This window comes from Podarcis tiliguerta (genome assembly GCF_965153285.1).
Source record: "Podarcis tiliguerta genome assembly, chromosome: 6".
NCBI classification, from domain to species: domain Eukaryota; kingdom Metazoa; phylum Chordata; class Lepidosauria; order Squamata; family Lacertidae; genus Podarcis; species Podarcis tiliguerta.
This window is the reverse complement of record NC_139539.1, coordinates 132,781-158,767: the sequence shown is the minus strand read 5'-3', so window position 1 is coordinate 158,767 and position 25,987 is coordinate 132,781. Positions and strand designations below refer to the sequence as shown.

At 52.8% G+C, this 25,987-nt stretch overlaps 1 protein-coding gene across 1 annotated transcript in view; it reads left to right on the top strand.

Annotated features, from left to right (window-relative positions):
* SNRPB (small nuclear ribonucleoprotein polypeptides B and B1) overlaps positions 1–25,987 on the top strand; it is a 128,395-nt gene that overhangs the window by 56,789 nt on the left and 45,619 nt on the right. The gene's annotated exons all lie outside the window — the stretch shown is intronic.

The window sequence follows — 25,987 nt, the reverse complement described above, 5'->3', positions numbered from 1 at the left end:
TGCCTCTCGGGCGGCCCTGGGCTTTGTGGTGGGCAGGCCAGGACCAGCCTGGGAAACAAAGGCTGAGCCACTGCGGTTTCTGGATTCCTTCTCCCTCCCCTGCCAAGAATGCCTGAGCTGGTGGATTAGCAGCTCCGCCTGTCATTCTGCCTGTGTCTGTCTTTCTGCAGACAGAAGGGAAGGACTTTGTGTCACAGCGCCACCCCCATAGCCCCCCCCCGCTTGCCTCCTTTGGCCCCTCAGTGCCTTGCAAGGGGGTCTCCCTCAGTGGGGCAGCCAGTTGGACCCCACTGAGCATTTTCTGCAGCACATGGTGAAACTATGGAACTCCCTGCCACAGGATGGCCGCCAACCCGGATGGCTTTAAGGGGGGGGGGAGGAGAGGTCTGTCCAAGGCTCCTAGCCAGGAGGACTCTGCTCCCCTTGCACAGCTGGAGGCAGCAGCGCTTCCAAATACCAGTTGCTAGAAACCACGGGAGGGAAGGTCCTCTTGCACTTGGTTGGCCCCTGTGAGAACAGGGTGCTGGACTAGACGGGCCCCCATTGGCCTGGTCCTGCAGGCCCTTCTTTTGCCGTTGAGTTCCACAGTTTCACTGTGCACTCCATGTCAATATACAGTGGTGCCTTGGTTTACGAACTTAATCCGTTCCAGAAGTCCATTCTTCAACAAAAGCATTCTTAAACCAAGGCATGCTTTCCCATGACAGCAGGGGACTCAATTTACACTCAACAGGAAGCGGAACATGTTCTGCTTCCAAGGCAAAGTTCACAAACCGAAACACCTACTTCCGGCTTTGCAGCATTCTTAATCCAAATTGTTCATAAACCAAGCTGTTCGTAAACCAAGGTACCTCTGTACTTCCATTTGTCTTTCAACATTCAGCTTCGTTGGCTGACCCCCTTGAGGGACCACTCTCTACCCAGTTCCTCCTCATAAAAACCCACCTGTCCTGTTCAGGTTAGTTCAGATGTGGCGTCTGCCCTGTGGGTCTCAGGCGATTTGTTTTTGGGTGACTGAATCGGTTGTCACTTTCTGCTACTCCCCTTCCATTCCCACTCCTTCCTCAATTGAGGCAGTCATCTCTTTTCTGTCTGTAGTCTGCTCCTGAATGGAGGAATCCTGACTTTGTCTTTTGGTCACTCTGCTAAGTGCAAAACCAGAAAACAGCACAAGCCAACCACAAAGAAAAAATGTGCACCCGATAGCAATCTGAGGGGTGTGTGTGTGTACGCTGAGAATTTGCTTTCATTTCTTTTTGAGTATGCTAAAAAGGGCACGGAAGGAGCTTATATATATGTAAATATATGATTTATTGCCCGCTGTTCAGTGTAATGTCCGTAGGCACTTCACAACAATTAAGACACAATGTTAAAACAGTTTAGAACAACCTACAACCACAAAAATAAGGTGGGTCCTAAAAATATACATCTAGGGTGCTAATAGCCAATGTAAAAAGGGGCTGTAGCATTTGCACATGCTCTCTACCTCTCCAACCTGTCCTCCAAATTCAGCAGGAAGAGAGACAGGTACGCAAAAGCTTTTTCAGAACACAAAAGCAGAACAGTAGTTTGCTGCCACCACTTCCTTATCTCAGAACAGCCCCTGAAGAGTAACCTAAGGAGGGAGATTACTCTTCAGTTTTACAGGGCTGCCCCACTCTGTGTCACTTTACCGTGGCACAGACAGAAATCCAACAGGCTCTGGTAGGCGACTAAAGGATTAAGCATTGGTTCAGCTTCCCCGGCAGAAAGGCACAAAAGACAAAAGCAGGGGGAAATCCTTTTTCCAAATTTATTAAGAAGAAAGGTTATTCAGAACATAAAAGTTGGGACATCTCTTACAAATCCCAAACAGAAAATAAAAACATTTAATATTACTAACTACAGAACATATGAGAACAAAAGTACAAGACAGAACAGTTCAAAGAAGTTCTCGCACCTCCAGCATCAGGGCCGGCCCTCCGTATGACAATGGCCCCACATGGCAAGGTATGCCAAGCAGATGGGCTGCTGCCAAAGGGTCTGCTTGGCAAGATGGACTTCATTCCAAAACTCCTGATGGCAGCTCCCAAAGGCTGCATATATAGTAGGTGGCAAATAGCACAAGGGGCAAGGCGGACAACTCCCAGGCAAGCAACAGCAGGCTCCCACAGCCACCGTCTGGAAATGGGCTTGGAGGCAGGAGCAGAACCACTGAAGCCCAGTGCCCCCCCACCTCCCTAAGCTGCTCCAAAAGGATCCCATGCTCATTAGTATTGAAAGTCAACAAGAGATCAAGGATCCATCTTTCTCCTGGCACATGTCATCAGCCAGGGTGACCAAGGCAGTTTCAGTGCCCTCATCGGACCTGAAGCCAGACTAGAAGGGACCCAAGTAATCAGCTTCCTCCAAGCCTGCCTGAAAGTGGACCCTCCCCCCCCCCAATTGTCCTGAGTGCCTTGCCTCCGAAAGGGAAGCCAGCAGTTCTAGATCCAGGGAGCATTTTCTAAGGAGGCAATGCTCCACCACCTCCTTCAAGGTCAGTGGTTTCTCGCCCTCCCAGTCAGCCCCCTATGGCTAACACTAAGAAGCCAAGATGGACACGGGTCTAGGAGCCCAGGTTCTTTAACATCTATATTTAGCTGCTGTCAGGAGAGCTGGAGTGAACTGTCATCAATATGCAGATGAGAGCCAGCCCTATCTCTCTCCTCCATCTGAATCAGGGAGGTGGTTGAGGTGCTAGACCAGCGCCTGGAGGAAGTGATGGTTGGATGTGGGCCAAGGAACCGAAGGTGGATCCTGAAAAGACTGAGATGTTTATGTGCCCCAGGTTCTCTCACCTAGGAAGGAGGGAGGCGGCCTCTCCTGGATGCCCTTTGCCCTGGAAAGAGCCGGTTTGCAGTCTGCAGGTGCTCCTGGATTGGACCCAGTTGCTGGAGGCTCAGGTGACTTCAGTGGCCAGGAGGGCCTTTTTTCAACTCTGGCTGCTTCACCAGCTATGACCCCTTTTGGACAGAGAGGACTTGGCCACTGCGCTCTGGACTTCCAGATTGGATTAGTGCAATGAGCTCTTTTTAATTACTGGCTGGGGTTCTAGTTAACCCCTGTTTCAAAACAGCTGCACTGGCTGCCAGTTCCTTTCCCAGCTCAATTCAAAGTGCTCATGCTAGTTGTTAAACCACTCTGGCCCCAAATGTTTCCCTACAGACCCTCTCAGGAGCTGAGATTGACAGAGGGAGATCTCTTGGTAGTTCCTCTGCCCTCAGAGGCGGGGTGGGGGGTGGGGTGGAGCAGAGGCCCCTGAGAGGGTCTTCTCTGTAGCAGCCCCTAAGCTGTGGCCCTCTCTCCCCACAGAGGCTTGCCTGGCACCCTCATTGTACGGCTTCCGGGGATGCTGAAGAGACACCTCTTTGTCCTGGCTTTGGAGACTTGAGCTGCGTGTTTCTAGGTCCATCTTATTTTTGTGCTTGTAAGTTCTTTTACATTGTTTTTAGTCTTGAGTTTTAATTCTGTAACCCAGCCTGGGATGAATGAATGGCCAAGGGGACAGGTGGGACACACTCTTTTGAGCAGCTTGTCCACATCCTCAAGCTGCAATGATCTAAACCAATCCAGTGTAGATTGGAAAGGCAATGCTTTAGACCCTTCCACTGGATGTGGCACAGCACAGCGGGTGGTGAGCATGGTGGTGCAGCCTCACCTGAGCCTTATGCCACCTGTGCTCTAGCCACTGATCCTCCTGTTTCATTGCAGGCAGGTCACTGGGAGTGCCAACACGGACTACAGGCTCCCTAGTGCAGTGAGGGCACTTTGGGGCAACCGTGTCAATGGTTCTACACATCTTCTTATTCCACAGTGAGACAAGAGTCTTGGCAGGAGTGCCAGCTCTGTCAGATGGAAACATGCCCCCCACCAAGTGTTCATGAATCCATCCAATTCCCTCTTCCTCCAAGACTGGACCAACCTGCAGAGTGGCATGTGCCACCTTCAGCCCAAACCTCACGAGGGAATGGTCTGCCCATGACCCAGGACTCACTGACCAGGTCACTCCAGGGAGCGTGACCAATGCACTCTGAGGAAAGACCTGGCTGAGGGTCTGCAAAGCCACATGGGTGGAACCATGGATGTACGGAGACAGAATCATGGCTGAAGGGAAGGGAGAGAGGAAATTGCCTGGCTGTGCTTTTACACATTTCTTGGGTGGTGAAATTTTTAATAAAAAGGAACCAAGGTGCTAGCACAGCTGCTGTGTTCATGTCCTGTCAGTGTTTAATTGGCATAATAGAATCAATAAATTAGAAGGTGAGGACAAACAGCAGAGAGAAGGCCTCTTGGAACGAACAGGAAAGACTGAAAGGGCTCTTCATATACCAGTTCAACTACGTGTGGGTGTGGGCAACATGGGTCTAATCTGAATAGTGAGACAGTAATTTGCATCTAAAGAATGCTCTGGTGTGAGCAAGCCCAATATCTTTGGCTTGGGAAACAGGTGAAATAATTCACTCAGTTTCTCTGCAATCTCCTTTCCCCCTTTTGGCACTCCTTTGGCTCCCTGGTTGCCCAAACCACCTATGCGAAATTAGGGTTTTTTGCCCCATTGTGCATTGCTTTACTCTTCTTATCATGAATTGCATTTGCTATTTTCCTGTCCATTCACTCAGTTTTGAGAGGTCCTTTTGAAGCTCCTCACAATCCCTTTTTGTTTTAACCCTGAACAATTTGTTTCAGCCAAAAGGAAATGTGGTGGTTACTAAGATCCTTCATGGGTTTCTCAAAAATAAGTCATGTCAAATGAATCTCATTTCTTTTTGTTTGTTTGTTTGATGGATCAGGGGAATGCTGTGCACATTGTGTATCTTGATTTCAGTAAGACTTTAGACAAAGCCCCCCATGATATTATTGTAGAGAAGCTGGTAAAATGTGGATTGAACGAGATAACCGTTAGGAGGATTTGTAGCTGGTTGACTGACCGAACCCAAAGAGGACTCCTTCATGGTTCCTCGTCATCCTGGGAAAAGTGACAGGGTTCTGCAGGGTTCTGCCTTGGTTCATTGCTGTTCAATGACTTTATAAGCCCCCTGGATGAAGGAGCTGAGGGGACGTTCCTCAAATCTGCAGACTTTGCCTTTCAGCTTCCTTTTTACCAATCCCCTCATTTTGGGAAAGTTTCCTCTTTTGAAATCAAATGTGACTTTACTGAGACCTTCCTGGCAATTGTTCCACTTACATTTACGCTCAGTTTCTGAACACAATGGTTGCTCAACAACACTGACATCTTGCAGCTGGTCCTGGGCAGTCATTGAACAGTAGGCACCCCTCTAGTCGGGTCCAAACTGTTCCAGGGCACAGTCATTCCCCAGGTATCCAGCTCTTTGCTGCAAATGGAAGACACAGGTGGCAAAGATCCTCCTTCGCTAAGTGTCCTGTCCCTCCCCCCCCCAATCTGGGGTGAGAAAAGGAGACCACCCAGGTACTCCTCAGATGTGTTGCAAGACAAATCACACAGGGGGAGAGGAGCAGCGGCAGGAGGAGGAGGCCCTGCAGCTGGGGCCTCAGAAGCTCAGCAGAGGAGGCTGGCCTGGCCTGGCCTGCGTCCTGCTGCCACATTAGGGAGAGCAGCCTTGGGAGGCAGCTGCCTTCTTGTTAGTCTGCTGCAGCAGAAATGGTAAAGAGCCTTGTGGCACTTTAAAGACAATTACATGGGCTTGTTATAATAACATGCCATAATAACATGGCATATGCGGGTGGCGCTGTGGGTAAAACCTCAGTGCCTAGGACTTGCCGATCGAAAGGTCAGCGGTTCGAATCCCCGTGGCGGGGTGCGCTCCCGTTGCTCGGTCCCAGCGCCTGCCAACCTAGCAGTTCGAAAGCACCCCCGGGTGCAAGTAGATAAATAGGGACCGCTTACTAGCGGGAAGGTAAACGGCATTTCCGTGTGCTGCGCTGGCTCACCAGATGCAGCTTGTCACACTGGCCATGTGACCTGGAAGTGTCTCCGGACAGCGCTGGCCCCTGACCTCTTAAGTGAGATGGGCACGCAACCCCAGAGTCGGACACGGCTGGCCCGCACGGGCAGGGGTACCTTTACCTTTACCTTTTATGCTTTGTGCACAAGAGTCTACGTCCTCAGACTCAGGCTGTGAGCTCCTGAGTGGCAGGTGCCTGTCTACATGGTGGAGGGGAGAAATGGTAAGCAGGGAGGTCAGAAGAAACCAAACGCAGAAACGCATAAATGGTGATAAATGACGTGACTCAGAGCTTTTCTGCCCTTAGCTTTCCTCTGCTCTTTTCTGGCACTTTAGAGATCCATTTCCAGGCACCTTGTTGTTTTTTGGTTTTTGTTTGCTCTGGAGCTTTCTCCTTGGGAACCAGCTCCTTAAAGGTCAGGGGCCCCAATGGCTCTGCTCTGCTCCCAGTGAGAGGCAGCGATGCTTCTGGATCCCAGTTGCTGCAAACCACAGAGGGAGAGTTGCTTCTGTGCTTGGAGCCTGCTTGCTGGTTTCCCACTGAGGTCTCTGGGCTGCCAAATACAGCAGTTCTTTCCAAGGATATCAGGACAAAAGGAATGAGGAGGTGGAAGGGGAACCAAAACAGTTTTATGAACAAATAAACAGCAGGCATGCAAAGCATAACATAAAACATACCTGACAGGGGCTACCCAATCTCCCCTCCAGCTGCCCGGAGCCCCAGCTAGAGCAGCAGGAGAAAGACCCCGACCGCCGGTCTCCCAGCATCAGGTCCTTTGATCTGGGCCCCTCCCACCTATGGCTTTTATAGCCTGCCTTGATGTAATCCAGTGCACCTGGCATTACTCATGACTAGCCCAGGACCCTGAGATGGAACTAATACAGAGCGGCCGAGAGTCTCCCACTACCTGCAGCCGGGCATCCAGCCAGGACTTGCAACACAGAAGAACCCAGGAAACTCCCGACAGGTGTGTGAAACACCAGAATCAAACTGGGGGTGTTGAAGGGAAAGGGGCATGCCACCTAACTCCTCGAAATACAGTTGTCTTCTGCATCTGCTTGGCCACTGTGAGAACAGGATAGGCACCCTTTGGCCTGATCCAGAAGGCTCTTCTAGTGCTCTTTTGCCTTTCACAAAAATGCTCACACAGACATCCTGGCACTGGAAGCCTGATAAAAACCCCTCATTCGGATTCTGTTAACTTTGTCTGCCATTCTTCCTCGGTTGGTATTGGATCCTCCCTCCCTTTCTGAGCACACACCAACCTTAGAAAGAGTCTTCGAATCGTGGAGTTGGAAGAGACCGTGAGAGTCGCCCAGTCCAACTTCCTGCAATCTTTTGCCCAACACGGGGCTTGAACTCACCATCCAGAGCTTCAGAGTGGCTGGGGAAACCCAGCCAGATGGGCGTGGTATAAATAATAAAATTATTATTATTAAATTATTAGGAGTCTCATGCTCTACCGACTGAGCAGCTTTACTGGGTAGTTGGGAGCAACTGGTGCTGTTCTGCCATTTCCCCTTCTAGGTCTGCCTTGTCATGGATTATCATTCCTGGGTACAATTTCAGTTTCGCTGACCTGTTTGGCTTCTTTTTGGGGTGGGTATTGCAGTCTGAGGAATGCCTGACGTAACTTTTTTTTGTTGGGAGTTTGCATCTGACGAGTCCAAACAGAGCAGGGGTGGGGAACCTTTTTGGCTCTGGGGCCCAGATTTTGATTTGCCCTCCCCCCCACACCCTGAGCCAAATTTGACAGGTGGGAGGGGCAACCTACCTGCCAGTCGCCTACCTGCCTGTGGGAAATGGCAAGGCACCTGTGGGCTGGCAAAGGGCTTCTTTCTCCTGCCCAGCAGTGAACGGGCAGCAGGAGCATTGGAAAGGCACCTGCAGGGCAAAGGAGAAGCCCTCCATGCTGCCAAAGCTTGCAGAAAGCAGCCTTCTTTCCTCCTGCGTCAGCCAGGGGTGCCCCTCCCACCTGCCAGCCCCCCTGGCTCCCAGCAAAGAGCAGTAGAGAGCAGCTCACTTTAAGCTCCCCATTGCTGCTTTGAAATATGAATGTCAGCCATAATGCAGCTGCCCTGCAAGGGCGGTCCTGATGGTGTCAGGGGCAGAATGGGGGGCTGTGGGGACCCTGCTGGGCCAAATCCAGTTTTCTGTGGGACATTATCAATAGATTGTAGAGCACCCCATCCAAGTTACCACAGATGTTGAAGCCCTTGACACCAACACTCACCTCCATTTTGAAAAAATTAAATGTGGCGTTCTCAGTACCAAGCCAGCTTTGTTTGCAAACTGCCCCCCCCAGCACACTTTGCTTCTCCAGACAAGCTGTTTATTCCGCATTCATCCTCCTTAGGAAGAAACGTCCTGATCAGCCTGCACAAATCTTCTGCACTAGTCAGACTTCCTGGGGTCTCTGCTGAACATTTGTTCTGCTTTGCTCCCAGGGTGGTTCTATGACATGAAGATAGGAGGCTGCCTGCTGGCGAGGGAGACTCTTGGCCCGGCCCAGCCCGACCCCCTCTTCAGGGAAGGACAGGTGCCCATGCAGGATGACAGGCAAGGATGAGACACCCCGCACACATCCTGATCCGCTTGCGGGGAATTTACACATCCTCCCGTTAGTCGTTCATCTCACGCTTTTTATTCCAGTTCCCCATCTTGCACTGCAGGGGGTTGGACTAGATTACCCTTGGGGGTCCCTTCCAACTCTACAATTCTACTTTCACTTTCCAAACTTCAAAGAGTCCCACCCTTTTTAAAGTTGATTTCTTGCTCTGGAGCAACAACGAGAGCCCTTTAATCCACTTCAGCTCAGGAAACCTAAACTTCTGGCATGCCCATTAATCCCTCTTGCAAAACACGGACAGACTGAGAGTTCTGGGGCTCTCGGGAACTGGCCCCTGCTTTGTGACATGCTTGGCTGGAGTTTTCAGAGTCAAAGGGCTGGCAGCTCCCAACCCTCCCCGCAAGTTGGTGGCTCAGTTGGCTCTTCTCTCGGGTAAGACCAGCAAGGAAGGGGGGGGGGGGGCTGTCCAGGAGCCAGGGAAGTCCATGTTGCTGGAACCGCACCCCCCCCCCCGGCCTGCAGCCAGCGACCTCGGACGGCCAGCCCTCCAAACGCCCCAGCTCGCCTCCCCGCGTCCGACGGCCAGTGCCTCTTCCAAAGCTCCAGCGAGACCTCCTTCGACCCCCGGACAGCTGTGAAGCCAGGGATGGCCGCTGCTGGGGGCGCTTTGCAAACGTGTCTCTGCGCCGAGGGGCTCTTTCCCCGGCCTTTTTGGACGCGGCTGGCTGGCGCAGCCGGACCGCCCCGTCGCACCTGGCCGGCTTGGCAGCGGTCCGCTGCGCCATCTGGCGGTGGACCTGTGCAAGCGCGACTCGCGGGAAAAGGCAGCGCGCCTCCCGGTGGCGAGAGTGGCGAACTGCGCAGCAGAGGCCGTGCCAACCTGGCGATTCCTGCCCGCTCGCTTTCTAGCTGTCTTTCTCTGCTCCGCAGCCGCAAGAGGGCAATAAGAAGCCTTGGGGCAATAAGAAGCACTTTATTTCTCCCTCAGCAACTGGTCTAGAAGCAGAACAGATGGCTCCTGGCTCCCCTTTTGCTCCCTCATTAGCCCAGGAGGTACCCAGAGCCGAGTGGGCCTTGCTGGGCCCATCTAAGTCCAGCATCCTCTTCTCACGGGGCCAGGCAGATGCCAGTGGGGAACCTGCAAGCGGGATTTGAGCACAAGAGAAACACTCTCCCCTCCTGTGCTTTCCCAGCAACAAACTTTGCCTCCCGACCAGAGCTACTACCCGCCTCTCCTAACACTCTGTGCAACAACAACAACCAAACAAACAAACAAACCTACGCGGAGCATGATTTATTTAACTTGCGCGTCCTTTCATTTTGCCCAGGGCAACCCAAAGCGACTTACAACTAATCCCAAGAGCTCTCTTCTCCATGAATCTGTCTTTCATTTCAAGCCATCCCTGTTCATGACCATAGCACCCAACTCCTAGGGGTCGAGGGCCCTTTGCCCCCCTTAAAATATGGGGGGGTCCCTCCCAAAGTTGTTGAATGTTGCACTTTCAAATGGTGTGTGTGCATGCTGCATCTTGTGATCAATTACACAGGGTGGGGCTTACCTCCCCCCCAATATTTTATTCAAGTTGGCTGCCCGGTTGATGACCGTCACTGCCTCTTGTGGCAGGGAGTTCCATAGTTTAACTCTGCCTTTCCTCTGATCTGTCCTGAATTTTCCAGCAGTCAGCTGCTTTTGCTCTGGTCTGGTGGCTCAACTCTGTCCCGGGTGGGGTGTCCAGCTGTGTGTGTGAGGAGAGGCCCAGATTGCCTGCCTTCTATGAGTGTCTCGGGGGGCCTGGGGTGCTGAGTTCTGCATTGTGAGCGTTGGGAGTGTTCCCCAGTCTCAGCCTGCATCTGGCTGTCATGGTGAAGGCGGCCAGCCACGTCTCCAGGTGCCAACACCGCTTTCTGGTGGGAGTCTGGGGCTCCTTGGCTCTCTTGCGTGACACAAGTATCAGGGCTGCTGGGCAGGTGTGGCCCTTTTGTCTGCCGCACTGCTGCAGCCGCTCAGCGTGGGGCATGGCGTGCCCAGCCTGGTGGAGGGATGTGGGCCTGGGAGGGGGAGGGAGGCAGCCTTCCCGGCACAAACACCTGACTCAGCCTGCCTGTGGCAGCAGGAGGGACCCTGGATGGGGCAAATTACAGCAGTGGGGCTGCAATTAAACATAATGAGAAGGAGGCTCTGCCGCTTTGCTCTTCCAGGCCGCATCCAGAACAACAGGCTGCCTCTGATTGTACCCAGAGCACTTCTGAGGCCCAGCCCCACATGACGGAGGTCACTGTCAGGGGCACACTTTGGTTATGGTGCCCTGAGCAAGGACAAAGGCCCCCCCCCCCAATATTTCCTTTTTCATTTGTTATTATTTTGCAGCCCCTCAGCTTGGCACCCTGTGGGGGGGGGGGGGAACCGCCTGCACCACCCTAAATCTGCCGCTGCTGCTGCCAGCAATGGGGGTGGGAGGCTGGGGCGGCTCTTAAGCTGTTGCCTCGGGGTTGGATCCAGCTACATTTGCTGCATCCAAGTCAAGGAAGCTGAGAGGGCTGCAGCCTTGACATGAGGAAGAACCTGCATTAGATTCCCCAGGGATTAGTTGTAAGTCGCTTTGGGCAAAATTAAATGACAGACAAATAAAATAAATAAATAAATCGTGCTCTGAATAGGTTTGCTTTTTTGTTTGTTTTGTTGGGGTTTTTTTGTATGGGGTGCTAGGGGAGGGGTCGTACCTCTGGTGCAGACATGCCCTGCTCCTTCTGGAAAAGTTTGTCCGCCTTGGGTCCCCACCTGCACTCAGCTCCCACCTGTGGCTCCTAGAAGCTGCCAGCAGCCACACCAAGAGGTCTCACCCCCTGCATGCAAAGACCGGCTCTGGCAGATGGAGCAACGAGACCAAAAGTGGATCCAGTGGCCAAGAAGGCGGTGAAATGCAGATGGGACTCATCCACCTGGGAAGGGAGCCCATCTAGGAGAAGGAAAACGCTGATCCTAAACCTCCTTGTGGGACATCTTTGAGAGAAGAAAAGGCTGAGGAGTAAATCCCACACAGAACCAGACTGGAGCCCCGAAGATGTTGGATGGCGCCTCATACGCCTCCTTCCAGCAACTGCTGCAGCCAGGCTGGGGCCAAACCTCTTTCTCTGCTTGCCTTTGGACCACATGAAGAAAGGGGGAGGGTCTGGTTGTCTGGGCAGCCCACAAGCTCCAGACACATCGCCCAGCCTTGCACCCCAGGGTGGTCTGACTTCACCCCCAGAAGCACACTCCATTGTCTCTCCGGACAGAAGGATGCCAGCAACAATTATTGATTTCATTTGTGGACTTCTATATTTTTAAGAAAAAGATCTCAAAGCAGTTTACAACACATGAAAACATCATAGGTTTCAGTGGCTCTTCCATGAGTGTGCATCCCTCAGGGGAAAAGGGGGAGTTTTGGGGGCCTCCCCCCTCTGATCGTGGGTGAACTGCCACAAACAATGCAGCACCAAGGCCTCACCAGCCTTGTCTTGATTCTAGGTCTGAAGCCAGAGGAGGCCCAACTGGGCAGGCCATTCCTGTGCCCGTCTCCTCCCTCTCTTTCCCCTTCAGCTACTCTCTCTCTTGGCTCCCATTAACAGCTTCAAGTGCAAAGCTTTGAGGGGAAGGCAGGGTGTTTCCAGAAGAAACTCTCCACAAAAATGTGCACACTTAGAAGATGTTTATTCACTGGCGGCAAAGCATAAAAGGTGAGGCAACAGAGGGAAATATTGGGAAACAGCCCTGGAGAAGATGCCACCCTGGCTGGCTGGCTGGCTGGCACACGCAAAGCTGTCCGCCAGGAGATGAGGATGCAAAGGGAGGTGCTGGGCAGAGGAGCCCCTCTGTGCCTCCAGAAGACCAGCACTTGAACCTCAACAGCGGGCAGGCTGAGCCCGTTGCCCATCTTGCTCTTTCAGAAATGCTTGAAGGTGGAACCATGGACAGCTGGGGCCTGGGCTTCAGGGCAGTGGTTTGCTCCCCAAAGCATCACCTTTGGCTGTTTGGGGGCGGTGCATTGGGCAGTGGCGGACTCTGGGCCCTGTGCAACACCTAAATTCAGTCCCACCTACTTCTTGCCCTCTGTTGTCCCTCCTTGTTCCAGCACCCTCAGTGGTGCCCTCTCGACTCAGTGTCATGTGCGGGCAAACTGACCACGTTCCCCTAAATCTGCCTCTGTATTGCAGGGGTGCTGCTGCGCAGGGCCCTGGATTTGGGTCCCACAGACACAGTCCAGCCCTCAGGGTGCCATTGGCTATCTCAACTAGTCAAAATTCTCATCATATTGTTTTTATTCTTTTTTGCTTGACTGGAAGACGAGGCAGGATAGGAAGCCTCAGCATAAATAAATAATAAAATAATAATTTCAGGAACTTTCCTATGTAGTTCAAAAACTGTCCATATATGACAAAGTGTATGATGACAATTTCTTTCTCACTGAGTGTCCCAGATCGGCTGAGCCAGCAAAGCCTAATAATAATAATAATAATAATAATAATAATAATAATAATAATAATATATTTATACCCTGCCTATCTGGGGTTCAGCAGAAATCATAGGCCAAGGGGTGGCCTGGCAGAGCAGAGCCCTGCAAGCAGGAGATCCCCTCTGGCCTCTGCAGGTTGGGCTGGAAGAATCTCCTCCCTGAGACCCCAGAGAGCTGCTGTGGCCAGAAGGTTGGGGCAGAGGTTTGAGGCCGTGTGGTGTAGTGGTTAAAGCATCGTACTAGGTCAGGTTCAAATCCCCGGTCAGCCATGAAGCCTGAATGGGTTCGCTGGGTGGCCTGGGTTCAGTCCCTGCCTCTCACAGGTGCTAGGAGGGAACTTCTGAGAGGTCCTCATCTGGGGGTTTCTCTCTACCTTTAACAATGGCCTTTTTGCCACGTGGGAACCGGGCGCCTGCCTGCGTCAGCCAACCAGAATTCCTTGGGCAGCCCACCCTCCCTCTGCCTGCCCTGCTTGGCTCCATTTCCTCCTCCTGGCTTGCAACAAGGCTTCCTGCCCTTCCAGCCTGCCCTCCTCTCCCTTCCTTGTTTCTGATGTAACATTATTTCATTAGCAGGACTCTTTGAAGTGCTTGCTAATAGCACCTGGGGAGGATCTTTCCCCAGGGATCCTCCGGCAGGCTGAGCACCTCCCCCTGCCCCACATACACACCTTGTCCTCCAGCGCTCAGTCTCCGCAGGAGCCTTCCTTCCCCATGCCAAGGCCAGCTCTGCCACAACAAGGGGGATGGGTCAAGAATGGCCACAGTGGCCATGCTCAGAGGCAGCAGTGCTCCAGAATACCAGTTGCTAGAGGCCGCAGGAAGGGAGACTGCTCTCGGGCTTGACTCCTGCTGGCTGGTCTCCCCTAAGGGACATCTGGTTGGCCACTGTGAGAACAGGATGCTGGACTTAGATGGGCTCTCCAGACATTCTCACATTAATGCTCTGGTCTTTTTGGGGGGGGGGGACTTGTGCCTGTTCTTCATAGACCTGCTAAGCTGGCAGCCTGCTTGTGCCAGCCTAACCTAAGTTGGGAGCCCTGCAGAATGAGGGATCAGGATCACGCCAAAGAGAAACGAAATATCAGGCAACCCGCAGCCTCTGCCTCAGGGCCATCGCTGACTGCCACCAACCACAGACCACCATCGCTGCCCCCCGGACCTTCCATTGCAAACCGAGTCCAAGCCAAGCAACATTGTGTTGCCTCTGAGTGGTGAGAGAGGCCAGGGGTGATGGTCCGTGTTTCTTTTTGAGTATGAGGCACAGCAGAGACTGTGGAGTCTTTATGATAAATGGTTTATTTGCACATATCTACAACCTGAGCCTACAATGGAGGGGCTCACAGTATTAACACCTCAAAAGGGTCTTGTTTCTCCCAGAGCTTCAGCCTTGGATTCAAAACAGACACCAGCCATAGCTCTGACTCTGCAGCTTGCTGACTTTTTCCAGACTGCAACCTTTCCCACCTCACAGCCAACTCTGGAACTCTGCTTTTAAACTCTGCCTTGTCTTCCAAGCTAAACTTGGAGCTAAGGGAGGGGCCCCTCCCAGTTGCTATCTGGCATGGAGTTCCCTCTCCTTGCCTTTCCTAATGGCTCATTACCTTACCTTTGTTTTTCTTAATGGCTCGCCTGCCAGGTGATTTCTTGGCGCGCCTGGCTATTTTAATTTTAATACTTGCTAAATCCAGCATCTTGCGTCCAGTCTTAATGCTGCCGGCATTGATTAAATTCTAACATTTGCTGAATCCTGGAATTTAGGGTGTCTTGCACCCACAATCTCATGGCAATCTCATGGGCTCCGCCCCAGCCAGCCGGGACCCCAAATCACCTCCTTTCAGGAGCAGGGCTGACTTCTCCCAAGAGACCTCCCAGGGGCCCTTTGCCTGCAGCTGGCAACCGGGGCTCCTGCCTGCCCAGGGTCTCGCCAGAGCAACACGGAGTTGGGCAGAGGTGAGATTAAAGAAAGGTCCCCACCGCCTCTAGTGTGGCTGAAATATACTCGGAGTCCTGTAGTGATTTCATGCTCTTTATTGCAGCTTGTAAAACAGTGATTGAACTGCCCCCCAAAACTCAGGCTTTTATATACATTATTTACACAATGAGTCCCATCTGACTGGCTGATTCTGCTTCTCTCCTAGAGCCTGATTGGTCTTTTCCTGCAGCCCAATCAGTTGTTGCATTCTAGGATCCTACCTGCCTATTGTTCTAGGATCCAAGCTTAGTACATAGCAGTGGCCATTGCTGGGGAGCTGGGGGCAGAGGGACAGCCTTGCTCTGCCAGCCTCCTTGGCCAGAACCAGCAAAGCTTGAGAGCTAGCATGGTGCAATGGGGAGTGTTGAACTAGGACCTGGGAGAGACCAGGGTTCAAATCGCCACTCAGCTGGGACTCTCCCTGGGTGACCCTGGGACTAGTCACCCGTCTCAGCCTAACCTACCTCACAGGTTGTTGTGGGGATTAAATGAGGAGGGGGGAAACCAAATACACCCCCTTGAGCTCCTTGGAGGAAAAAGGAGGGATAGAAATGCAATACAGTGGTACCTCGGGTTAAGAACTTAATTCGTCCCAGAGGTCCGTACTTAACCTGATGCTGTTCTTAACCTGAAGCACCACTTTAGCTAATGGGGCCTCCCACTGCTGCCGTGCCGCCGCCACGCGATTTCTGTTCTCATCCTGAAGCAAAGTTCTTAACCCGAGGTACTATTTCTGGGTTAGTGGAGTCTGTAACCTGAAGCATATGTAACCCGAGGTACCACTGTAAATTAATGCAAATAAATCTCATTGGGCATGAAGAAGGCAATGGTTGCTCTCAACTGCAACAATATGGGCTGATAACAGGAACCTGCCTGAGAGGGTTGTCGTAAAGACAAGGCGGTGCCTTCTCCCCTGGAAAGCTCCTGGCAACAACTGGGGGTGTCTGCTGGGGCAGGTCAGGTGCCCCCCTCTCCAGTTCTGTGGGGCTCCCTTCCTGCAAAGGGGACTCCTGCTTGACCCACCCTGCACAGGACCAGCCTTTGCCGCCTCTGGGGCTGCTGGGCTCACACAGATAATGTTAGTTTCCTGCTATTTGTTGGGATGCTTTGCTTTAGGAAAACCATAGAATCGCAGAGTTGGAAGGGACCCAGGAGTCATCTAGTCCAACCTCCTGAACCTCAGGAATCACAGCTAAATAATCCCTGATGGATGGCCATCTATTTAAAAACCTCAATGGAAGGAGAGTCCACCAGCTTCCATGGGAGCCTGTTCCACTACTGAACGGTTCTTACAGCCAGAAAGTTCTAGCGTATGTTTAGCTGGAATCTCCTTTCTTGCAATTTGACTCCATTAGTTCAGGTCCTTCCCTCCAGAACAGGAGAGAGCAAGCTTGCTCCATCTTCCTCGTGGAGCCCTTCAGATATTTGGAGATGGCTATCAATCTCCTCTCGGTCTTCTCTTCTCCAGGCTAAACATCCCCAACTCCCTCAACTGTTCCTCATAAAGCTTGGTTAATGATGTGCTGCATTTAAGCCGTCAGGTTCTCTGAATGGGTCCTATAACATTTTATGACATTGTTACAATGTTTTTAAACCGCTCTGTAAATCACTCTCCATCCTAGAAGTCACTTGTCTCTAAAACCATGCTCCCAGGGTATGGTCTGAAGGCCACAATGAAAGCCGGTCTGAATTGGGTTGGTGTGTGGGTGGGGGACCCCCCTGGAAGCCCCCAAACATATGGCACATGAACACACACACACCAGTCCCATGGTGGAAGAAAGGCAGAATATAAAAGGAAGAAACCAAGTATGCAAATAAGGAACACAATCGTTGAATATATGTGATATATGCATCGATGGAGATGGGCTGCCGGGGAGAGGATGAGGAGGTCCACAGACAAGGCAGGGTCTCTCTTTTTGCTGAGGCCCAAGTCAAAACTTGGGGGCTGTAGGAGGCAGAAGACCAAGCACCCCGGGCAGCCGAGGGGCTCTGGCTGGAAGAGGCAGGACACCCAGGACAGGCTGCCTGGCTGGCTTGTTTGTGGAATCTGGTTGGGAATTGGCAAGGAACCCGGCCAAGAGTCTCCTTCCCCTGTTTGGGCACAAAGCAGCCCTGCCTGCTGCCTTGAGCAGCGATGTGTCGTGTGCCACTGCTGACCCACCAGCCTCCCCCCTCCTTCCCAGATGATGGAGAAGGAAAAGCACCAGTCTCTCCAAGGCAACCCGGTCAAGCTCACGCCTGAGTCCAGCAGGCCAAAGATGCTGGGCAAATTCTGAGCCCCTTTTCCTTTGATCACACTGTCCCTCAGGCCAGAAAGGGAATTTTGCAAAGGAAGAACAGTTTCTGGAAGAGACTTCCCTACGCAGTGAGTCAGTGACGCTGGAGGGCCTGGACAAGACATTTAGCTCAGCCCAGGGGCTGAGGCTCATCCAACAGGATGATGATGATGATGATGATTTCTACCCCACCCATCTGGGCAGCTTTCAACATAACATTAAAAACAGAATAAGACTTCAAACATTAAAAAACTTCCCTAAACAGGGCTGCCTTCAGATGTCTTCTAAAAGCCAGATAGTTGTTTATTTCCTTGACAACTGATGGCAGGGCATTCCACAGGGCAGGTGCCACCACTGAGAAGGCCTTCTGCCTGTGCTCTTGACAGTGGCCCCTCACAGCTGACAAGAACTAGCAGGGAGGAGGCAGCTGGACCAGGTGCAAAGCATGGGGACCCCTGGTGCACAGAAAGCGCCCCTGGAAGCCCCCCTGCTCCATGTGCTGTGACAAAGGCATCTCTTCCTCACCCAGCCCAGCCCAGCCTCCCTGAGCTGCTGCGGTCTGGCCTCCTCCTCTCCTTGACCTCTAGGCTCTGTTGCCTAAGGAGCATTCTCTCTGGTTCAGAGAGCTCAGCACTAGCAGGCCTGTCCTGGACAGAACAAGGAGGTGTTTGTCCTGCAATGAGCAAGAAGAACTCGGGGGAGGAAGTGCCTGGAGGACCAGGTGGCCGGAGGGGAGATGGTGCCGGGAGATGAGAGGCCTCCTTGCTGCTCTGCCAGAGACCTTCCTCTTCCATTCTGCTCCCAGCAGTGTCCCAAAGGAGAGGACAGGAGACGAGGGTGAGAGGTGAAGCTCCCTGGGGGTGTTTTGAATTTTGCAAAGCACGAGGAAGAGGAAGAGAAGGCCAATTTCAGTCTTGCTTTGCCCTGCAGCTGACGGCCAAACAGTAATTTTCCAGGCCTCTAATTAAAGGGGTGATAAGCAGCAGCTGCATTCCCAAGTCCTTGGCCTGGTTCTCTTGCCCCGTCCCCTGCAGACTCTGCTGCCCACCCCGGGCCACGTTTCACTCCTCAGGTGTGCAGGGCAGCTAGGCAGAAGCCAGCATGTTTGGCCCCTTGGCCACCTGCCTTGGAGGGGAAAGGCCCTAGGATCCCAGGTAGCAGCAGGTGGGGAGAAAGGCCCTCCTTTGCCCCAGAAGCCCTGGAAGAGTGGATACTCTGGGGCCAGCCTGTGGTCAGTGTCCGCAGCAGCAGCGGGAGCAGCACTTGCAGGGGGATGGAAGCTCTTGCTTGAGGAGGAGACAACGTTGAACCACCAGCAGGAGACCTGCATGGGGTCTGTGCAAGTTGGGGGAGGGCGTCTGCCTTCCAAACAGAAGGTCCCCAGTTCAGTCTCCACCGGCATCTTCTGAGAGGGCCCCTGCCTGAAATCCTGGAGAGCTGCTGCTGCCAGCCAGTGTAGGCAGTCCTGAGCTAGATGGGCCAATGGTCTGACTTGATATACGGCTGCTTCCAAAGTTCTTCTTAGCACCTCAGCCTCCCCACCCACCTTGGCCAGGCATCGCAAGAGCTTCTCCTCGGCCGGCTGAGGCAGGAGCCCCTGAGAATTTGCCTCTGTGCTTGTCTTGAGTGACAGGTCTCACAGATGGAGCCATTCCAAGCAGTCTCCCAGCCTGGGGGAGAAGGAGTCAATGGAGCCACCAGGCAAAAGGCAGCCGCCTGGCAGCCCTCTTGGCATCTTCTCCTGCTGCTGCTGCTGCTGGGTGTTGCTTGTCTGCCCTTGTAGCAAAGTGTGAGCGACAGCAGAGGAGGCTGCCCGCCTGCCCGCCTGCCTGCCTACTTAGGTTAATAGAGAGGTGGATTCTCTTGCCAACAGGAGATGCCAGTTAAGCCAGGTTCCCACATGGAGGCCGCCCACATAACTTGCCAGCATGCATTTGAAGGTGAGCTGCCAAGGGTTGCCTCATCAGCCTGCAGACAACGCTCCTGGCTGCCTTCATCCTGCGCTGCAGCTCCTTGATTAGTGCCAGGAATGAGCTGCCCACAATCTTCCACTAGCCAAGGCTGAGCCCACCCTGCAAGTCGGGGGGGCTGCTAAGCTGGAGACAGGCCCTTCAGGGACTCCCATTGCCCCACCCAGGTTCCTCCTGGCAGCATCATGGGCAGGGGAGCTATGGCCTTGGGGGATGGCTGTGCCAGGCCAGGTGAAGGGGCATCAGATACCCTTCTGGGCTGTGCCCTGTCCAATGAGATTGGGCTGTCATGCCAACCTGCCCTCTCACCATGCGTTGTTGTTCAATGTCCACAGCAAAACCAGAAAGGCCGGTGCACTCAGGATGCTGAGAGAAGCAGGGTGGTTTGCAATGCAAATGCACCATGGCAGTTGCCACAATGCTCATCGGCATGACAAATGACTCTGTTCCTGCTTTCTAAAAAGCTGGGGAGAAACAACAGCAGATAATCTTGGGGCACTTTGAGGACAAACAACTTTATTCCAGTAGAAGCTGTCTTGTGAACACAAAAGGTTAATCTCATTTGGGTTCAGAGTTTTTTTAAAAAATAAGGGTCATTAGATGGCATGAAATGCAACATGCCGAAATTAAAAATATGCAGCATAAGCAGAGCAGCCGCCCCACACCAGCGACCTCTGTTGTCTCAGCATGGCAGGGGTATTTGGCACCTGGAGCTGGAGAGAAGCCGACAGGAAGGCGAAGCCCCAGGTGTGTGGCATGATCTCTGCATCCCCGGAAGCGAGAAGGGAGGAATGGCAAGCATCAACTCAGCCAGGCCCTGCCTGCAAAAACACTTGTGGGGACTTGTGGGCCTCCCGGCCACCATCCAGGGTGCGTTCAGAGAGAAGCCAAGGACTGCATGAATCCACCTGAGTGCCAAAGGGAGCCCCTGAGGAGGCCCCTCCTGGGCCGCCATGCCCTGCAAAAACTATGACCAGGAGTACTTCTGGCAGGGCAGCCCCCAACCCAGGCACAGCCCTGCCTCCAGCCCCCCCCCCAGCACCTGCCACCTGAAGCCTCCAGCTGGCTCTTCCTGAGCCTCTTTCCCCTTGGAAAAACCCAAGGAAAATTGGGGGGGGGGAGCTCCCCCTGTCTGCTTTGAGGCAAACAGAGCCACCTGCTCCCTTCCAAGACTGCCTGGACATGGAGAAAGAGAGGAGAGAGAGAGAGAGAGAGAGAGAGAGAGAGAGAGAGAGAGAGTCTGTGGTGCATGAACTTCAGGTGACCCATCCTCTTAACCTGAACAAGGCAGGTGTGAGAAACAGGAGCAGCAGGCAACAATAAGAACCTGCCCTGGCCAGCTCAGGAGGGAGGGAGGACATTGCATCAGATAAGCTGCTATTCTCTTATCTCCACCCCCACCCCCTGCCTTCCAATATCGCCCTTTCCCCTCTCGGATTCTGCCTTCACATTCTTCCATCTGCCCAGACCTGACCGGAGACCAAGGAGGCCCCTCTGGGTCTGGTGCTCCCTGCCCCATCCAGCTCTGTGGGACCAGGGGTGAGGGCTGGAATCACAGGCCTGGAGGAAATGGGGGGCCCTTCAAAGCCAGCCCTGCGTCAAGTTCCTCTTCCCCAGAAGCAAAGTGCGTGAGCAGAAGCATGCCCTGCTGCTGCTCTCTCCTTTCAGGCCTGCAGCCAAGCAGCATTTTTGACGCAAGTTCACTTGGGGCTCCAGGGCAGGAGTGTCCTTCTTGACCATGTGAAACTTGCCCCCCGGCAGCTCCCACCCCCATTTCATCCTCCTGTTGCTGCTGCTCTTGGCCTTCAGCTTCTGCTGGGTGAAAAGAGCCCCATTGACAACCACATCCCCTCCAACAAGACGCCCCCCCCCCACTCCCACCCTTGGGCACGGCAACTCCCCCCCCCCACTAGTTGCTGAGATGATGATGATGATTCATTAAATTTGTACGTCTCCCTTCATGCGTATATCCAGGGTGGTTCACAGCATAAAAATAAAAGACAAAGATAGAAAAACAGAGGGAGGGGTTGGGTCCCTTGGCTGTGCTAGAGATTCTGCCCCCTTCCTATCCTGAAGGCCCTGCAAAGCCTCTGTCTTGAGTCTCGGGGGGGGGGCTCTCGGCTTAAGGGTCACCCCCCCCCTTGCTGGACCTGCCTCACTATGCCATTGGTGCAGCAATAAAACTGCAAACACATTTGGAAAGCTTAGCCGGGTCCGATATGGTTTCTGACTGGATATCTATTCATGTTTCCAGTTTTAATTCCAGTCTCTTTCCCAATGATCACCAGCAGGGAATTTTTTTTACAGCTGTGCTGGCTGGGCTTGCCCTCTAGACGTCATGTGCCTTTCAACAGGGCGGCCTCCTCCCACCATTTTTGCCACAGAATCTGTGTGTAACTCTGGTCCTTGCCAAAATGTAACTTTGGTCCTTGTCATCTCATCTGTCCTCCCAGTTGAACGACGTGGCCCAGGGAGAGAGGGGAAAATAGTGGAAGTGAACAGCTGGCTTCGCAAATGGTGTAAACAGGAACGGTTTGAGGGAGATATTTGGCAATTGAAATTCAATATCATGGACAAAAATATTTGATAGTAGGTGTGTACGCAGCTAACGATGGAAAATCCGAGTTTTTTAAGAAACTGCATGAGACATTGACTGACTATTTGGAGTACAATGTGATTTTGATGGGAGATATGAATGGAGTAGTTTCAACAAATATGGACAAGGCACAACGACAGGTAGTCACCAAAGATGGGAGACTACCGAAAACCTTTTTTGAATTGACTGACAACTTGGACTTGGTGGATATTTGGAGAACTAAAAACCCCTTAGGAAGAGAGGGAACCTTCTTTTCTGAAGCCAAAATGACTTGGACAAGAATCGACCAAATATGGATCACTAGAGGACTGGCACCAAAGACAAAAAAAGTGGAAATCTGCCCAAAGACTTGCTCCGACCATAATGCTGTAAAGATGGGAATGAACTTACTACCAACTGGTTCCTTTAGATGGAGGATGAATGACACCCTGTTTAGAGATGAGGAAATAACCAAGAAAGCCCAGAAAACCTTGAAGGACTACTTTGAGATAAATTTGAATACTACGGTGGAGAAAAGAACTGTATGGGATGCAAGTAAAGCTGTTATGAGAGGGTTCCTGATTCAACAGAATACCCTTAAGAAGAGATTACAAAAGGAAAAAAGAGAAAAAAGGAACGGCTAAGGGAGCTGGGCATGTTTAGCCTGGAGAAGAGGAGGTTAAGGGGTGATATGATAGCCATGTTCAAATATATAAAAGGATGTCACATAGAGGAGGGAGAAAGGTTGTTTTCTGCTGCTCCAGAGAAGCGGACACGGAGCAATGGATCCAAACTACAAGAAAGAAGATTCCACCTAAACATTAGGAAGAACTTCCTGACAGTAAGAGCTGTTCGACAGTGGAATTTGCTGCCAAGGAGTGTGGTGGAGTCTCCTTCTTTGGACGTCTTTAAGCAGAGGCTTGACAACCATATGTCAGGAGTGCTCTGATGGTGTTTCATGCTTGGCAGAGGGTTGGACTCGATGGCCCTTGTGGTCTCTTCCAACTCTAGGATTCTATGATTCTATGAAAAACCAGAAGACCAGGTTTTGCTGGAGAGCAGCCTGGGGGAGGTGGCTGTACGTGTGCCCCAAAAGTGATTCCAGAAAAGGGCATGTGGCTGACAACCATGTCTTCCTCTGCCCACCTCTTGAGATTCTGCTGCCCTAGGCAGCCTCCTGGGCAGGGCTGCTCTTGTCAAACACCTGCCTAACAGCTGAGCTTAGGGCAACGAAGCTGAGCTTGTGCAAAGCAGGGATTGATTGGCAGGTGGAGTCCATTCTTCAGGGCTTCCCACGCTGCTCACACCAAACCCTCCAACATTTGTGCAGTGAAAATAGGGACAGTCTGTTCTACACAGAGTGACTGGGGCAACCCAGGCAGATGAGCGGGGTGTTGTTGTTGTTGTTTGGTTGTTATATCAGGAAGCTGCTCCTGTGTTTGATCTCACCACACATGAAGACATCACATACACATCATTTGTCACCTTGGGCCAATGACAACCTCTCCACTAAACCTACCTCACAGGATTTTTGTAAAGAAACAATTTGCAAGTGAAGGGATCGTGTACAACACCTTCAATAGATTACAATAAAGGAATAAACCAGGGGTCGGCAACCTACAAAGACAAGAGTGCCTGGCCTGCTCTGGTCCATGGGGTCACGAAGAGTCGGACACGACTAAACAACAACAACAGGTAACCTAAGGCCCAGATGTGGCCCAGTTGCCTTCTCAATTCGGACCACAGGCGGTCTGGGAATCAGCATGTTTTTACATGAGTAGAATGTGTCCTTTTATTTAAAATGCACCCCTGGTTATTTGTGGGACATAGGAATTTGTTCATTTTCTTCTTCAAAATATGGTCTGAGGGACAGGGGACCGGCCCCTGTATGGTCTGAGGGACAGGGGACCGGCCCCTGTGAGTGAGAGAGAGAGAGAGAGAGAGAGAGAGAGAGAGGCCTTTCCAATTCAGCCTCAAGATGCGGGGACAGATCCCGAGGCTCTTTCTTAGGAACTTGGGTGCCCTTTCCCACCCGCCTCCCGCAGTCCTTGCCCTGAGCCCCGCAGGGCTAAAGAGCCGAACACGCTGCTGCAGATCCCGCTGCTGCAGGCCCTCACATGGGGCAGCGGAGATGGCAAGCGCAGTCCAAAGACGCTGCCCCTGGAAGGTTTCTTCTCCCCTCAGGTATTATCATCATTATTAAATAAATTTGTATTCCACACTTCATCTATAGATCTCAACAACATAACATTACAATATAAAAGAACAACACTGACATAATAAAAATAAGAACAAAACAAAGCAATACCCCCACAACTCATTTAGAAGGGCATTGGATGTGGGGGGTGATGAGACCCAGAGGTCTTTGCCCCCCCCCCCCGCAGCGCCAGAGCCCCCGGCAGGGGTGGGGTTCTCTCCCGCTCCGTTTCCAACCACAGGTCTGGGATGCAGCCGGGTGGGGCTGCTGGCTGTCATTTGGGCTGCGTGTTGGCCACCCACGCAGAACAAGCTCCTCTCTCCAGCAGCTTCCTAATTACTCTTCCCCACAACTGGCAGGAGTCCAAGGGCAGGTCGGCCTGAGGTGCCTTTTCCGCATGGGGCTCCCCGGGTGGGGAAAGAGGCTTTGGCTGCTTCCCTTGGAGGGGAGGCTCCGGAGACGGGGTCCAAGGAAGCCAGGAGGACCCTGGTTGCAGCTGGACGTGCTGGTGGTGAGGAGATGCTCGGCTTGGAAGACTTGCTGGGGGCTTTCCCGTGATTTTGGATGATCATAAAGGGGGAGACCACCCAGGCCAATCCACCTTCCCTCCTCAAGTTTAACCTGAGAGTCCTTCTGGATCAGGCCAGTCTGGCCTCCCGGCCTCCCAGTGGCTCCCCAGATGCCAAAGGGGGAAGCCTCAAAGCAGGACCTGAGCTCAAGAGCAGTCCAGCAACTGGGATTCAGAAGCACTGACTGCCTCCAACAGTGCAGGCAGAGCAGAACCTCCCCCAGGGCTGGCAGCCCCTGTCAGGAAGGGAGCTGTGAGGCCCAAGAGACTTGGAGACTTGGAGCCCTGGGCTCCGACGGGCAGCTGGTCTTGCTGATGGGGCAACCATGGCTCCCCTGGAGTGGTCCTGGTGCTTCATCTAAATGGCCCCACTCCTTGCTTGTTTCAACCCCCCCCCCAGCCACCCCCCTTCAGCCCTCTGTGCTGTGTTGCCTGCACAATAGGAGGAATCAGAGGGAGGGACTCTGAGTCCAGCATCCTGCTCTAGTCTGCCTTGGTCTGAGCCCCCCCCCCCCCCGGCATAGGAGCCAATTCCGAGGGGCCGAGGGGCTTTGTCCCCTCAATAAAATATTTGAGGGGATGCGGCCCCCCCAAAGTTGATGGGCACTGCCATTCAAATGGTGTCTGTGCACTGCATCATGTGATCGGTTATGCAGGGCTTAACTGCCCCCCTATTTTATTCAAGTTGTCACCCCTGCCACCTGGATTTCTGTGTCCAGTTCTGGCCCCTACAATTCCAGGATGATTTGCAGGGAGAGCACCACCACCCTAAGGCCAGGACTCAAAGGAACCTCTTCTCTGACCCCGGGAGTAGCCAGTGGCAAGCCACAGAGGATCCTCCATGCAGGGGCTCAGTCATCCCTTGAAAAACCACCCAGTTGGAGGGGGTCATAGAATTCTAGAGCCGGAGGAGACACCACGGATCATCTAGTCCAATGCTCATTGTCATCCTCAACCTTCCACTTCGTATCCATGAAGCCCCTCTTCCCTGAGCTGGGACTGAGGGAGCGAATGGCTCTGACCCGGCCTTTTCTTCCTCTCCCTCCTCCTGAGTAGAGCCAGCTGCTGGATGAAGGTGAGAGCCAGGTGCCCCCACTCAGTCCTGGCTGACCTAGTTTAAAGGCAGCACTTCAACACCCCCCTGATTCAAAACCGCTGAAATCCAGTTGAACCAGTCAGCTGGGTCACCACATTTCCACATCTATTATGGTTAATTATTGTTATTATATTCAGGCATGTTCATTATGAGGTGGAGCGGAGGGGGGCAGGCCCAACCGTCATGAAGGAAGCGCTGAGTAGCGGTCTGGGGCAGGGTGGGGGCGAGCCTGGGGGCAGAGCCAGCTAGGGCATGAGGGGGGGGAGAGGGTTGGTGGCTTCTTCAGGGGGTAGAGCTGGGCCCAGGCAGCCCTGGGGGGAAAG